At 43.4% G+C, this 16999-nt stretch overlaps 1 protein-coding gene across 3 annotated transcripts in view; it reads right to left on the bottom strand.

Annotated features, from left to right (window-relative positions):
• The window catches only part of ZBTB21 (zinc finger and BTB domain containing 21), a 64616-nt gene extending 50488 nt beyond the window's left edge, over nt 1–14128 (bottom strand). For 2 of the 3 annotated variants that reach the window (XM_085621217.1, XM_085621219.1), the window contains exon 1: nt 14007–14124. The gene's annotated coding sequence lies outside the window, so the exon portion shown is untranslated. Of the gene's footprint in view, nt 1–14006 lie in introns of all 3 variants that reach the window. The other variant, XM_085621218.1, reaches the window with a different exon arrangement.
• Nucleotides 14129–16999: the final 2871 nt, after the last annotated feature.

Raw genomic sequence — 16999 nt, 5'->3', positions numbered from 1 at the left:
AACAGATTTACAATTTGCAACTGTGTTTTCAAAGTGCAGAGAACAATCCCTAACACCCAGGTACCAACCTGCCTGTGTCTGGCCCTCACAGCTGGTTTACCAATAAGGAGCTGTAAGAAACTGGATTACTGTTTCAGGGGGGTAAAACCCTACTAAAGCACAAGACAAAAGCCACAAGGATAAGTCACAATCAATCCCCAAATTAACATGTGCTCAGCACTCTGGTAGCTTAGCACAGAGTAGTCAGACTTAACTTAGCGGCAAAGTGTAAATTATTTATGAAGCACTTCAAACAGGAATAAAGTAAAAACACAGCATAAGAAAAATCCCACACCACTTTAGAAAATTAGAGCATATTTTTAAAAATAATCTGACACCAAACATAAAAAACCCCAATCAGCAGAACTGGAGTTATGAGTTTTTAAAGATTTCAGTAAAAATAGCACCATAAAACCCAAAGCGCCAGTGGCTATCGGGTCATGCGAGACTAGGAGAAAGTCACAATTTCAGGCTGATGGAGCGCGGCTTGAATACATGGACCAGGTTAGTCCCGCTGAGTTACCTTCTCAGTCCAGCCCCAATAGCTCTGTTAGCAGCGGAAGGGGTCACGAAAGACAGGGAGAGCGTTGCGGGTGTCTGCCGAACTAGCGCAAAAAGCCAGGCGAGCATCGCCGCAGGTGTCCGTCAAAGTAGAGCGAAGAACTAGCTGGGCTATGCTGTAGCATTAGTGATGGGCACAGACGGCAAGGTTTTGGTTCCAATGGGCCCGATCGCAAAGAGCCCACAAACTTCAGGGGAGCTCAACTGAGCCAGACGAAGGGTCCATGACCTCAGTGGCACCACTTGAGGGTCAGGAACTCACACCAGGAGAGGTCAGTAGGACTCAGGCAGGTCAAGTTGCAGGTAAAGATTGCGGGGCAGTTGCAGGTAATGTCTGGAGCTTATTATGTCCCTGTAGCTAAGAACAGGAAGAAACCTGCCTGACCCTCTGAGTCACTTCATCCTGGGATGAAGGGTGCAGGCCCAATCTTGCTTCTCAGCATGCAGGGCAGCAGAGTGGCATTCCGTCTGGCAGCAAAGCAGCATAGCAATCCTTTTTCTGTAGTATACACAGGTCCAGGGTCTTAAGGGTTGGTGTCTGAGGTCCAATATTTATACCTGGTGCATCATTTAAAGTGGGAGAAGCTTCTACAGGCTTCCCTTTGAAGTGTACAGGTTTCCTGATTCCCCTGCCCTGTCTCCAGACTACCTACCGGGGTATGCAATCCTTTGTTTTTAAGGCAGGACACTGCCTATTTACTTGTAATTGGGGCTGTGCGTGACTCTGCCCTCCCATCCTGACAGTGATGGCCCAGCCTGGCACACCTCAGCTATTTATCGTGTGTGGCTGTCTAGGAGGAATACAGAAGACCAACTGCCAACTACAGTCATGTGACCCAGGGACTGGCTGCAAAGACAGGAAAATGCCAACTTGCTAAAAGTGGCATTTTCAAAATTGAAATAAAAAATCCAACTTCACCATAAAAGATGATCTTTCATTACAATCCCGATGACACCAAACATTAACTGTTTCCTGTTCCCATTTGGAAGTTATAGCTTATTAAGTGCAATAGGGTAACTCCGATGTTATCCTATGGGAAAGGCAAGCCTTGCAATAGTGAAAAACAAATCCAAAACTTAAAAGTACATGTCCTACATTTTGGACACCCTACGGGTGACGTATGTATTAAAAAGGAAGATTTGGGCCTTGCAAAAGCTTTATTTTTCCAGTTCGAAATGACAGTTTAAAACTGTTAGAACAGTGGTCCCAGCATACAGAATCATTCAATAAAAAGCATTTAGAAAAACAATGCACCAAGAAACCTTTTAAAGAAGTTCAAATGCCCATTTAATCACATTGAACAATTATAATTTGTTTTACTGAGGTTCATAGTAAAGGCAACATTTTTGGTATCATAACAGTGCCCAGAAAAAGGGGGAGGAGGAGTAAGGAGGTGAGTGATAAAGTGTAGGATTTGGAAGGAAGTGAGTACAAAGATAAATACATTCAGAACACAATCAAATTGATCGGCAAAATTAAATCTCTGCCGTATTTACATCCAGATCAAATCATGATTCAAATATCTACAATTCTGAGAAAAGCCATATATATAGAGAGGATCACAGTACATCCTGAACTAGTGATAATATTGGCAAAGATGTTGTGTCGACGTTTCGACCCCTTAAGGCATGTAGGTACTCATTGCGACCTTACGGGATGGGGTCTTCATCAGGACTGGGGTGCATGTGGAGGGGGGGTGGGTGTGGGCACCTAAAAAACAAAATTAAACGAGCGTAAGGCTAATGAATCTATAAGAACGGGGAAGAAATTAATTACAATAATTTACAAAAGTTACCCTATCTGTCAAAAGACAGGACTCAAAGACGTCGAAGGATCGTCAAAGGTAGAGGGTATCAACCTCCCAGAAGGTAACGACAGAAGCGGGAAGAGGGGTATCCACCTAAAATCGAATGGGTAAATTAGTGGATAAAGTGGAGATAAATTACTAAACAAAGGCGCTCAAGGATTAAGCGCATAACTTACTATGCCGCAGAAAGGCTTTGCTGTCGAGTTAAATCCGGAGGCTCTCAGTATTCAGCACTCCCGGAATAATTTCCAATTCATTAAGGACAAGGCAGTTGGGGACTAATCGCCGCTGTTTCGCCCTCAGGGAATTAATCTGAGAAGGAGGGGAGGGAGGGAGAGGATTAAGCAAACGGAAGTAAGGGAGGACCTGCATAAGTCACAAAACATGAATGAAAGCACAGGGGTCCAGCTACGGGGAGCTAGTGAGAAAAACTCGTGCCTTTCATACGCGCGTGGCCAGCAAGATCGCGAAGGTATCGTACTCGGAAGAATGCGAAACCGAGGGTACTTAGCATGATGTAGAATAACCAACCGGTCCTGTCACTGAAGATAATGCGACGAAGGACCGCTTGGACCAGCGCAAGAATAAAATCTAATACTGAGCGGCTTAAATCTAAGGGCAACGCAGCAAATAAGGGAAAGCAGTACAGTCGCCAGACGAATAAAACGACAACCTGCACAGAGCAATACAACAGTAAATTAACGGGGAGCTAACAGGATGCTCTTACCCTGCTTCTCCGGTCCCGTTTGAAAGGTGAAAGGGGAAGCGAGCCGAATGATCGTGGGTTTACTTAAGACGCGAGATCATCACGTGATCTCCGTTACTGTGCTGGCGCTAAATGCCGGTTGCTTAACGTAATGGAAAAAAGACTTTGGTTGGAGGAATAACGGGAACGGTGGACAGAGTTCCGTGGTTGGCATATTCCTCTAAATGGTAAAAGAAAGGCCTAGTGTGACTCAAGTAAAACCATCAAACATGAGCTAAGGGTATGTATATACTAGTGAAGGCAACAAAACGTATAAGTTGTCATTATGCAGCATATATATATCAGTCAAAAATTAACAAATGTCTGGTAAAGTTTACATATTGTCATACCACATAGTAAAATAGTTCATACAGAAAGTAAATGACATAAGTAAACATTAGTGTAAAATGACAACCAATGATTAAAGGGGGTTTCATTCTGGAGTTAGGAGGCGATACAGCAAGGTATTACATATCTGTAAAAGGAACATGGAAGTTAGATTCGAAGGACTGCTAACTGGGCGTAGCTACCATCAAGTTCATTCAATCCATTAATTACAGTGTCCAATTTAGTCATCCATTTAGATTCTCTTACATTAAGGATAGCTGATAGATTGCCGCCCCTGGGGCCCACTTTTACCTTTTCTAACACCAACCATTTAAGATCATCAGGCTTGTGATTTTTTAAGACACAGTGTTCAACAAGGGGAGCACCCACTATATTACACCGGATACGGCTGTGGTGTTGCAGAATACGGGACTTGACCTTCTGTTGTGTCTGTCCAATGTAGAGTAGTCCACATGGGCAACTGATACCATAGATTACATTTGTAGAGTTACAATTGGTAAATGAGCTCAAAGTGATCCAATGTTCTTTGTAGCAGAAAATTTTTGTCGTGACAGTTGTTTCACAGGCCTTACAATGACCACACTTAAAATGCCCCATCACTGGGGGCAGGCTCCAAAGTTCTTGGATGGTTGGTGCCGTTGTTGTTCCAAGGAAAGACTGGACTACATAGTCCTTCACACTTCTGGCTTTCTTGAAAGAATGCATAGGTGGAATGTGTTGGTCGATGTCATCGGCTACCAGTTTCCAGTGTTGATTAATCACTTTCTTGATTGCGTTGCTCCGTGTTGAAAAGGTAGTAACACAAATCATTCTCTGCAATGACGCGTCTTGTCTGACCTTGGGTGTTAGCAGAGTTTCTCTCGGGTTATACCAAGCCCTCTTACGTGCTTTCTTGACCAGCCTCCTCGGGTAACCCCTAGTTGTTAGTCGGTTACTGAGATCTTCAGATTCTTTAAAATAGTCATCCTTTTTTGTGCAGTTTCTGCGGATCCTCAAAAACTGGCCAAAAGGTAAATTATCCCTTAAGCCACGCGGATGGTGGCTGTTGTATCTTAGTAGGGAGTTGCGTTCGGTAGGTTTACGATACAGTGTTGTGTGGAGTTTGTTGTCCTCACTGTAAATCTTGATATCCAGGAAAGCAAGTTCATTGGCATCAGAGTGTATGGTGAACTGAATGTTATCGTTGCAATGATTAAGCCATTCATGAAAGTCCGCCAGATCCACCGCGTCACCATTCCAAATCATGAGAATATCATCGATGTAACGTCTCCACAAATTGATCTTGTCAGAGAATGGATTATTATTAAAGATGAATAACCGTTCAAAATGATCCATATAGATTATTGCTAAATCTGGAGCAAAGGCTGCTCCCATGGCTACGCCCTTAGTTTGGACGTAGTAGTCTCCTTGGAAAACAAAGAAATTCTTATTCATAGCAATCGTCAAGAGTGAGATTATAAACTCTGTTGGAACTCTCATAGGGGATGGTCGTGTGTCAAGTACTTCACTAATCACGGCCAAGGCAGGTATCTGGGGAATACTGGTGTACAAGGACACGATATCACAGGTCACCAATAACTGGGCGTTGGAATCAAAGGCTAATTGATCAACCAGGTTGATAGTCTGCATCGTGTCCCTTAAATAAGCTTCTGTATTCTCCGCCAGTGGTTTCAGAAAAACATCCACATACTTGCATAAAGGTTCCAAGATGGAGCCACATCCTGACACGATTGGACGTCCAGGTGGTTTGTGGAAATTTTGAGACAGCTCCAAGATGGAGTTAGTTATTCTAAACTACGATCCGACCCAACTAATGACCTCGCAGAGGAAATCCTACAAGTCACTTCTGAAGCTTATGGGCAAGGTATTCTGAGTAAACTTGAGTCTGACTATCTCAACCAGAAACATCCCCGTTTACCTACCATATACACTTTGCCCAAAATACATAAAGATCTCCACAAACCACCTGGACGTCCAATCGTGTCAGGATGTGGCTCCATCTTGGAACCTTTATGCAAGTATGTGGATGTTTTTCTGAAACCACTGGCGGAGAATACAGAAGCTTATTTAAGGGACACGATGCAGACGATCAACCTGGTTGATCAATTAGCCTTTGATTCCAACGCCCAGTTATTGGTGACCTGTGATATCGTGTCCTTGTACACCAGTATTCCCCAGATACCTGCCTTGGCCGTGATTAGTGAAGTTCTTGACACACGACCCTCCCCTATGAGAGTTCCAACAGAGTTTATAATCTCACTCTTGACGATTGCTATGAATAAGAATTTCTTTGTTTTCCAAGGAGACTACTACGTCCAAACTAAGGGCGTAGCCATGGGAGCAGCCTTTGCTCCAGATTTAGCAATAATCTATATGGATCATTTTGAACGGTTATTCATCTTTAATAATAATCCATTCTCTGACAAGATCAATTTGTGGAGACGTTACATCGATGATATTCTCATGATTTGGAATGGTGACGCGGTGGATCTGGCGGACTTTCATGAATGGCTTAATCATTGCAACGATAACATTCAGTTCACCATACACTCTGATGCCAATGAACTTGCTTTCCTGGATATCAAGATTTACAGTGAGGACAACAAACTCCACACAACACTGTATCGTAAACCTACCGAACGCAACTCCCTACTAAGATACAACAGCCACCATCCGCGTGGCTTAAGGGATAATTTACCTTTTGGCCAGTTTTTGAGGATCCGCAGAAACTGCACAAAAAAGGATGACTATTTTAAAGAATCTGAAGATCTCAGTAACCGACTAACAACTAGGGGTTACCCGAGGAGGCTGGTCAAGAAAGCACGTAAGAGGGCTTGGTATAACCCGAGAGAAACTCTGCTAACACCCAAGGTCAGACAAGACGCGTCATTGCAGAGAATGATTTGTGTTACTACTTTTTCAACACGGAGCAACGCAATCAAGAAAGTGATTAATCAACACTGGAAACTGGTAGCCGATGACATCGACCAACACATTCCACCTATGCATTCTTTCAAGAAAGCCAGAAGTGTGAAGGACTATGTAGTCCAGTCTTTCCTTGGAACAACAACGGCACCAACCATCCAAGAACTTTGGAGCCTGCCCCCAGTGATGGGGCATTTTAAGTGTGGTCATTGTAAGGCCTGTGAAACAACTGTCACGACAAAAATTTTCTGCTACAAAGAACATTTGATCACTTTGAGCTCATTTACCAATTGTAACTCTACAAATGTAATCTATGGTATCAGTTGCCCATGTGGACTACTCTACATTGGACAGACACAACAGAAGGTCAAGTCCCGTATTCTGCAACACCACAGCCGTATCCGGTGTAATGTAGTGGGTGCTCCCCTTGTTGAACACTGTGTCTTAAAAAATCACAAGCCTGATGATCTTAAATAGTTGGTGTTAGAAAAGGTAAAAGTGGGCCCCAGGGGCGGCAATCTATCAGCTATCCTTAATGTAAGAGAATCTAAATGGATGACTAAATTGGACACTGTAATTAATGGATTGAATGAACTTGATGGTAGCTACGCCCAGTTAGCAGTCCTTCGAATCTAACTTCCATGTTCCTTTTACAGATATGTAATACCTTGCTGTATCGCCTCTTAACTCCAGAATGAAACCCCCTTTAATCATTGGTTGTCATTTTACACTAATGTTTACTTATGTCATTTACTTTCTGTATGAACTATTTTACTATGTGGTATGACAATATGTAAACTTTACCAGACATTTGTTAATTTTTGACTGATATATATATATGCTGCATAATGACAACTTATACGTTTTGTTGCCTTCACTAGTATATACATACCCTTAGCTCATGTTTGATGGTTTTACTCGAGTCACACTAGGCCTTTCTTTTACCATTTAGAGGAATATGCCAACCACGGAACTCTGTCCACCGTTCCCGTTATTCCTCCAACCAAAGTCTTTTTTCCATTACGTTAAGCAACCGGCATTTAGCGCCAGCACAGTAACGGAGATCACGTGATGATCTCGCGTCTTAAGTAAACCCACGATCATTCGGCTCGCTTCCCCTTTCACCTTTCAAACGGGACCGGAGAAGCAAGGTTTAGTTTAGTTTAGTTTAAAGGAGTTTGTAGAGCGCTTGGTAACACCTCCCGGTGTGTCCCCGCGCTATGGAGAAAGAATGCAGCAGTAGAGGAAAAAAAAGAGGAAGGAACCAATTCACACAGCAAAGAGGCAAGTTTTCAGTTTCTTCCTGAATACGATTTCATTACTCTCCAGCCTGATCCTGTTAGCTCCCCGTTAATTTACTGTTGTATTGCTCTGTGCAGGTTGTCGTTTTATTCGTCTGGCGACTGTACTGCTTTCCCTTATTTGCTGCGTTGCCCTTAGATTTAAGCCGCTCAGTATTAGATTTTATTCTTGCGCTGGTCCAAGCGGTCCTTCGTCGCATTATCTTCAGTGACAGGACCGGTTGGTTATTCTACATCTTGCTAAGTACCCTCGGTTTCGCATTCTTCCGAGTACGATACCTTCGCGATCTTGCTGGCCACGCGCGTATGAAAGGCACGAGTTTTTCTCACTAGCTCCCCGTAGCTGGACCCCTGTGCTTTCATTCATGTTTTGTGACTTATGCAGGTCCTCCCTTACTTCCGTTTGCTTAATCCTCTCCCTCCCTCCCCTCCTTCTCAGATTAATTCCCTGAGGGCGAAACAGCGGCGATTAGTCCCCAACTGCCTTGTCCTTAATGAATTGGAAATTATTCCGGGAGTGCTGAATACTGAGAGCCTCCGGATTTAACTCGACAGCAAAGCCTTTCTGCGGCATAGTAAGTTATGCGCTTAATCCTTGAGCGCCTTTGTTTAGTAATTTATCTCCACTTTATCCACTAATTTACCCATTCGATTTTAGGTGGATACCCCTCTTCCCGCTTCTGTCGTTACCTTCTGGGAGGTTGATACCCTCTACCTTTGACGATCCTTCGACGTCTTTGAGTCCTGTCTTTTGACAGATAGGGTAACTTTTGTAAATTATTGTAATTAATTTCTTCCCCGTTCTTATAGATTCATTAGCCTTACGCTCGTTTAATTTTGTTTTTTAGGTGCCCACACCCACCCCCCCTCCACATGCATCCCAGTCCTGATGAAGACCCCATCCCGTAAGGTCGCAATGAGTACCTACATGCCTTAAGGGGTCGAAACGTCGACACAACATCTTTGCCAATATTATCACTAGTTCAGGATGTACTGTGATCCTCTCTATATATATGGCTTTTCTCAGAATTGTAGATATTTGAATCATGATTTGATCTGGATGTAAATACGGCAGAGATTTAATTTTGCCGATCAATTTGATTGTGTTCTGAATGTATTTATCTTTGTACTCAGTTCCTTCCAAATCCTACACTTTATCACTCACCTCCTTACTCCTCCTCCCCCTTTTTCTGGGCACTGTTATGATACCAAAAATGTTGCCTTTACTATGAACCTCAGTAAAACAAATTATAATTGTTCAATGTGATTAAATGGGCATTTGAACTTCTTTAAAAGGTTTCTTGGTGCATTGTTTTTCTAAATGCTTTTTATTGAATGATTCTGTATGCTGGGACCACTGTTCTTATACAGTTTAAAACTGCACACACAGGCTTCAGAGGCAGACCGGAGACATACTTCAAGGGGCGTGGCACCAATAAGTGCTGAAGGCCCACTGGTACATTTAATTTACAGGTCCTGGTTACATGTAGTACCACTTTTCTCTGGACTTATAAGTAAATTAAATATTCCAATTGAGGATAAGCCAATTTTACCATGTTTTACAGAGAGGGCAAAAGCACTTTAGCACTGGTTAGCAGTGGTAAAGTGAACAAAGCCCTAAGGAGCAAAAATGAAGGAGGAAGACTAAATCTTTGTGGGAAGACCAACCTAAGCCTGACAGGTCTAACAGAAGCGAAATCTCATGGCTTGAAATTGAATTTTATTCACTATTAAATTTGGTTTAACAATATCATCTACCAGCTAGGATAGATTACCAATTTGCGCTTAAGTTTCCTACAGGACAATGCTGAAAACTTCTCTTTACAGTTCTGCTTTGGCCAGAAAGTTAAAGGATAATTACAAGGAGTGTGAAGTTTTTCTTATGCAAACTTCCCCTAATTCTTGTGAATATTTTGAATACTACATGTCTGATTCACAAAGTTTTACTTTAAAGGAAAGTATGGGCTTTGTTATGCCTCTTTCCTGAGGACAAAAAGGACTGCCAACATCCATCCAGTTTTAAAGTCATAAGGAAATGGCACATCTGATTTGAGATCCAGCTAGTGCTCTAGAGGAACAGAGTTTGAGGAGAAAAGCTATGTAATAGCTTAAATTTAAAAAAAAAGAAAACTCTGAGAACTACATGTACTCATGTATTTGGGATCCAAACTAGACATCAGTCATGTAATAAAAACTGTGCACACCACCTAATTATTAACCAATCAAAGTCCAAACTTTAGAGCTAAAGAAACTATTTTTTCATGCCCTTATTTTGAGATCCCCCATGTTGCACTGTGGCTATAATGGAGTTCCAATTTTCAGCCTTGTTACCAAAATGCAGTAGGCAGGGCATCCTCCGATCCACATACTTTGGAGGATTGGCTCAAGGATGTGGTCACGACAGCTGTCGACAAAGGTGCGATATACAGCTTGAATGGCCAAGAACATATTTTCAAAGACATTTGGGAAGCTTTCCTCCGGATAGGTAAAGTGTTGAATGCTCATCATCCTGCCACTACCCGACAATCCCGACCTGAGACCATGTTCTTGTGATGTGCATGCCTGCTTGACTTACTTTTGCGTGCTGACTAGCACCTCATACTTTATGTCCAGGTGTTCCCACTGAGTTAGCATTGAGGCCCTCTGAACTCTTATACAATGTAGTGCTATTATGTCCAATTTTGGGGTCTCTCCGCGTGCTTTTTTATTTATTTCCTTTTCCCCTTTCTTTTTTGATACCATTATACTTTCTTGCCCACTTTTTCTACTTTTCAGTCTGCACCTTCAACAACTCACTGTTAAAGTTGTTATTTGCCTTACTTTTGCAGGTTTGTGAAACTGACTACCTGTTTAGATTATGAGTATTTGGATGCTCTCTGCGCCATTGTCTGCTGTGTTTCTAAAGATGATAATAAAACGTTTAATCAAAAATGCAACTGACAATCTTGAGGGCAAGCATAAATTCTACCTTTGTGGATGCTCAGGGGCTTTCTATGCACCAGAGAACCACATCTAATTGCTGGGGACATGGGTTTTTATTGTTATTGCATGTTACCTCATGGTAGCTGCAGACCTTTTTCCTCCAATCATACATCTTCTACCACACTGCTATACCATTTCATTATTGTCCCTCCCTCCTAAACTGTCCCTCTCCTCACCTCCCAAACTGTCGCTCAACTCACCCATCATCAGTCTCATGTTACCTTTTCACCAATCTCTTCTCTACCTTTCAATCCCTCACAATCATATTGATTATACCACTTCCACTTCTTTTCTAGCCCCTCATGTTCCTTGCACCCTCGCATCTGCCTTCGATGTCGTCCTATTGCTCTCTACCCACCCCTTTGAACATGCTCATGTTCTTCTGCAACATTCCTACCGACATTTCTCCTCTTGAATGCTTTTTGGTTTTTCCGGTTGGAGACTGCTTGCCAACATCTTGGTTTGCATTCCATTTTATAGCTTATATGTTCTTAACTAGCTTGTTATGACTGATTAAATATTATTTTTTTGATAGACCTTTCAGAAGTCATTGATAGCTTTTAAAAATGTCCATCCACAGTGTTTTTACACACAAGCACCTACCATAGGCTATAAAAACATGGCCGCAGTTATTGCTTATTCCAGGTTGGAGGAGCTGAGACTCTAATTATGGATAGTTTCACATTTCTAAGAGCATTTCCAAATGCCTGCTTAGATAAGAAAAAGATGTTAATGCGATTTCTACCTCAAATCAGGATAGTAAACTTCTACTAATATTTGGCAAATGTTTTTGAAGAGGAAAGGGCTACTATTGCCAGAACTGGGATTGTCTCTAAAATCAATTATCAGAATGCTCTCCTGGCAAGCACATTCAAATCTGACACTAAGAATTTCCAAACTCTGCAAAATTTAGCAGTTGGAGTGGATGCAACTCCCCAAATCATCACAGGTTTCAGCCGCTGCAAGAAAGATTCACTGGCGTTCAATACCTGCTAGCATTCAATTTAAAACTCTAATAATCGCTTATTAGCTCTCTATGGTACGATACGAGCCATTCTTCCTGACTGTGGCTCTTCTGTCAGCTAACGAGAATTTACTGATACCACTAAAATCTGAAAGTATGTGGTACAGCCTATCACTGCTTTTTTTCTATGAAATTCTATGCAGATAATCTCTGCAACTTTACCCATTCAGTAGAGCCTTGAAAACATAATTTTCGGTAACACGTCCACCACAGTGTAGTAGCACTTAATCATATGTTGAGTATTTAGTGGACGCATGTGTATGGAGTCCCGCCCACTGGTTTTAGAGAAGTAACTCCATTCCCCTTGTCTGAGCTATAAGGAAGTTAAGAGGGGTCACTTTCTGCCGCTGACTGCTGGCACCTGTAAACAGAGTATACATATAACCTGGCCACAGTGTATTTTTGAAACCCTTTCCAACTGGCAACAGCCTATTCATTTGCGAGAAAGGCTCAGCAGGGGGTAATCTTCGAATCTCTTATGAGGGAAAAAAAAAATCGTTCAGTTAATTTAACCTTCTCCTGCACATTTTTCATTTGTACTTTGAAGCTGGATAAGAACACCACCAGAAAACAAACCCGCGTTAACAGCAAATTTCCCCATTCACAAAATACACCCAGTAACAAAGGTTAAAACACTCTGCCACATCTGTTAAAAACAATGTCCCTTTCAGCCATTTCTCTGCTCAATTACACACTGCTATGCAGAAAATGTGTACTGTATTACTGAATACTAGTCTTAAAAACGATATTAAATGTAAAATGCTATTAAAAAAAAAACATACAATTATTTTTTTAATGTGCTTCATATAAAGTAAAACAAACCTATACTTATTTTTGACACCCCACTTGTGATCAGATGGACTATATGGCAGAGTAGGGGAATTGGATTTTTGTAATTGTAAAAATTAGATGAATTGAGAGCAAGGGTTACATTTGGGAGCAGGGCACAAGCCATACAAAAAATTGTGGGGGCAGTAATTAGCATATGTAATTTACAATGATGTCACAGGTAGTGATGTCACAATAAGGGACATCACAGGAAGCAATGCTATGCCCTTGTAATATTCCTCACTTAAAATGGAACTGGCCTGCTTTACAAAAACAACCATTTAATATAATTAAACAGAAGTGTGAAAAATTATTTCTGGTTTATTTTTTCTGGAAATCCACGTGCACTCAGCTTCACTGTATCAAAAGGGCCTTTGATCACACCAATTAACTGGCTATAGGAATGCCATGTTAACAAGACCAAGGGAGCAATAAAGAAATTGATAAACAATTGAGGTACAAAGAGGGTGATTACACCACGCTGAGTATCCACTTCTGCAACTAAGCTTGTCAAATTGAAATCTTTGGAAGCCTGTGATGCTGAATGTATCAATAACATGGGGAGACTTTTAAGAGGCAGAAAGCTAAAGGAACACCAATTTTGCATACGAAGGCAAATCTCCCGCCAAAACATCGAGTTCCAGCTAGGAGCCACTCTCACCAACACTGAACAGTGGGAAGGGAAGGATTACACTTTCATTTCCACGGTTCCATCCAACCTAAACCAGAAATCTGAAAAGGTTGGGAGGTGGAGACGTTAAGCTAAATTCGTGGCCGGTGTACTTTATAGGACCATCTTTCAGGCCCAATGATTCTAGGTTGCTTGATGGGCTAAGGGTGCGAGGCTGGATACATTCCAACTATACCCCCCCTCCCTCTCGTGTGTGTTTGCTCAACCACTCCTGACAGCGCCTACCCTTCGATCACGGAAAGCGAGAGGAAGGGGTACAGAAGATAGCCCAGTATGCATTTCAATGACGTCATGTGCAAACAAAAAAAGAATGAAGAAATAGAATGCACCAGCTGTGAAGAATAAAAAAAGACGTGCCCGCGCACCACGTAAACTGTTCTCATGCGTCTCTATCAAGACGAACACATTATAAAACGTTGGCTGTCCCAATTCGTCACGTGACGGCGTCCTCAAAAAACCGACGAATAAGTCGTTCATGCGCAATAACACCCCAAGGGGCCATTGTGAGGGTAGCGCATGCGCATTTCATGTTCGACACCAGAGACATCCAGTGCAAGTGCTTCGGAGCCGTTTCTTCAGACCCGCCTTCTACAGCGCGCGTGCGCAGTAGGTAGAACTGGGGCCGCAGAACTGTACGCGGAGATGGGAAAAATCACCTGAGTTACGTCAGGAAAGGACGCCTTTACCGTACAGCTAATATTGGGGTTCCCCGCCCGTTGTCTCCGACTCAGGGCACGATACAACACACACTTACCGTCCGTGCGCCGCGGAATCGGCAGTCTGCCACTATCCGCCCTTTTAATCGTCAGAATTGGCTAGCGCGCGGTGCTGCCGTGATTCCATCCATCTTGAATTTGACGTCATCCCACACTGAGGGATGAGGTCATCGCACTGAGCCCTCGTCACGTGCGCAGTGCTTTGATTGGCCAGAAGGGCCGAGGGGCTGGACTGAGGGCGGGAGGCAAGTATGACTGTTTTTTTGTTTCCTCATCACAGATAGGAGACCCTCGGCGTGAACTCAGAGGATGCCGAGGTGCGTCAGTGGAGCTGCACAGCCAGTGCTGCTGGCACAGGGGTGCAAGGTGGCAGCAGTTAATTGAAAGTGGACAATATCTCCATCTAGAAAAATGTCTTTTGGGAGGACAGTACATCGGTGCATAGGGTGCAAATAAGTGGCATCCAGAACTGCCAGGCTGAAGTGGGTGCTAGGCGGGGCAGTCCACGGGAGGAGGGAATACAGAAGCCTAGGGTGCAGCGGGGGCTGGAGCTTACGAGAGGCTATGCCCTGTCCCGGCTTGAGGTCGCCGATTAGTTTTAAGTATCAGTTGGAATGTAGCTGCAGCGGTCAGTGGAAATATCCCTTCTAACTCCGAGGACTGACGTGTCTGCGTACTAATCGTATCGCGGATTGGTTCGTGTATGGTGTCTGCGTATTTTGTGTTTACTTGGTGGGTTGTGTGACTTACAAACTTTTTTAAACATAATTATATGACATAAAACGAATAGAAACTGCGTCTTTAGTTATACGTTTGTTTCTTGTATGTGTGTGCTGTCTCGCTACTTGTGCCTTTTGCTGACTGTTGCAGGTAGCATTGTATCCCATACTTAGCGATTACTGTGGACTGTTTTGCAGGATAGCCGTATTGTCTGTTTTGATGGTATTCTGAGGATGTGCTGCTTTCCTCTCTATTCCCCGCTGCTACCACACCTAGACCACAGCCCCCAATGCTTCATGACTGACTATCTTGCTTATCCTTCCAATGTAGATGCCATTTTTTTTAAAATACGTATTTCCCTCCCCTGCCGCTCTTTTCCCAAGTCATGATAATAGCTGCTTTTGCTAATGCCTGACGCTTTTAAAATATCCAACGTTTTCTATACCTTCCGAGATGGCTATCAGTTGCACTCCGCAAAGTACGCTGTGTTACATCTCTTCATAGAACACAGCAGCTTTCTATCGAACACCGTTTTTAGGCTCACAAAGTGGCTGCCTACTGGAGTGACTATTGGGAGGGAGGGGAGCAAGCCATCACAAGACCAGTTTTCTGTGTGTGTAAAAGGCTGCTTTATTGAAACAGGTGCATATCACAATTTTATAACCTTGGCAACTGCCTTTCAAAACTAAAATCTCACTATACATGAACTTCCTGATCCCTTGTCCCCCCCCTACGATCCCCACATCAGATCCCCCTACCCCACAAAATACAACATAACAATAATATTACACCATCCTACACAATCTAGCATTTACAAATCCTAAACTCCCCTGACCCAAATTCCTACCTGCCTTTGTGCGACAGTAACTAACAAACCTCTAATCTAAACTTATCCTACCTGGTTACCCTTTCCTGCTCCTGTTCACAAACTACCAACATATAACAAAAAGCTACAGACAATCCCGGCCAACTGTCAACCCCGCCAGCACCTGTTCCAAGCGACAAATATACAACTTATCGAAAACCCCTTTGTACCTGTTCCAACAAACGCTGCCACCATAAAACCCCCTAAAACAAAAATGGGGAAAAAACGCCCCCCAAAACTGGGGAGGGAGGGGACAAAAACCTGCTCTACAAAGCGCTCCCAGCCACCAGGTCACCAAACCTAAAATGGTGGCTGGGAGAGCGCGAAAAATAACAATAACCTTTGGGCTACAATTCGGCTAGTCCCAATGTAGCCTAAAAACCTCAAAATGGCCGCTCGCCGGCCAACCCCTCCTCCCAATCTGCCCGGGGGCAGACCTCGCCGTGCTCTGCTGCCCCCCAAACCCCACTTGGGAGGGAGGGGGGCAAGCCATCACGAGACCAGTTTTCTGTGTGTGTAAAAGACTGCTTTATTGAAACAGGTGCACATCACAATTTTATGACCTTGGCAACTGCCTTCCAAAACTAAAACCTCACTCACTATACATGAATATCCTGACCCCTTGTCCCCCCCCCCCACCCCTACCATCCCTACATCAGATCCCCCACAAAATACAACATAACATTCCATAACAATAATATTACACAATCTTACACAATCTAGCATTTACAAATCCTAACCTCCCCTGACCCAAATCCCTTCCTGCCTTTGTGCGACTGTAACTAACCAACCTCTAATCACCCTTTCCCTGCTCCTGCTCACAACCTACCAACATATAACAAAAGACTACAGCCAATCCCGGCCAACTGTCAATAACCCTGCCACCCAGGAAAAGGCGGGAGGGTAGGCGAAGACGCCGCCTCCCCCCCCTTTTTCTGCCCCCCAACAACCCTCTCCCCCTTTCAACGTCAATGGACGCCCAACAGTCTGGCCAACACTTCCCTCAGTTCCAATAAATACAAGTCCATACCCAGCCTGGATAGATGGACCCCGTCACCTCTGAAAAAATCCGGCGTGTCATACTTAATATCTTTGTGCGAAATCCTGAAAATCCCCAACTGACGACAAAATCTCACCATTTCCGTATTCAGCTTACGCCTGGCTTTTTCAACCGCTCCCAGAGTAACAGCCCCGCTCCAAACCCTGCGAGGAAAAATTCCATCCAGACAATGGCACAACCGGACCACTAAACCTTAATCGAAGCCAAGTCCCGCTTCATACATCTCAGGAGCGCCAGGCCAGTTTCCCTTACCATATCATTCTCCCCTAAATGAAGTACCAAGACATCGGGGCACCTACCAGCCACCAATATCCCGCTGAGAACTTGCAGCAACTCCTTCCAACGCATACCACCCCGGCCCCTTCAACACACAGTAAACATTTCTT

This window comes from Triturus cristatus, chromosome 8, assembly GCF_964204655.1.
Source record: "Triturus cristatus chromosome 8, aTriCri1.1, whole genome shotgun sequence".
NCBI lineage: Eukaryota > Metazoa > Chordata > Amphibia > Caudata > Salamandridae > Triturus > Triturus cristatus.
This window is presented reverse-complemented; position numbering and strand designations above follow the sequence as displayed.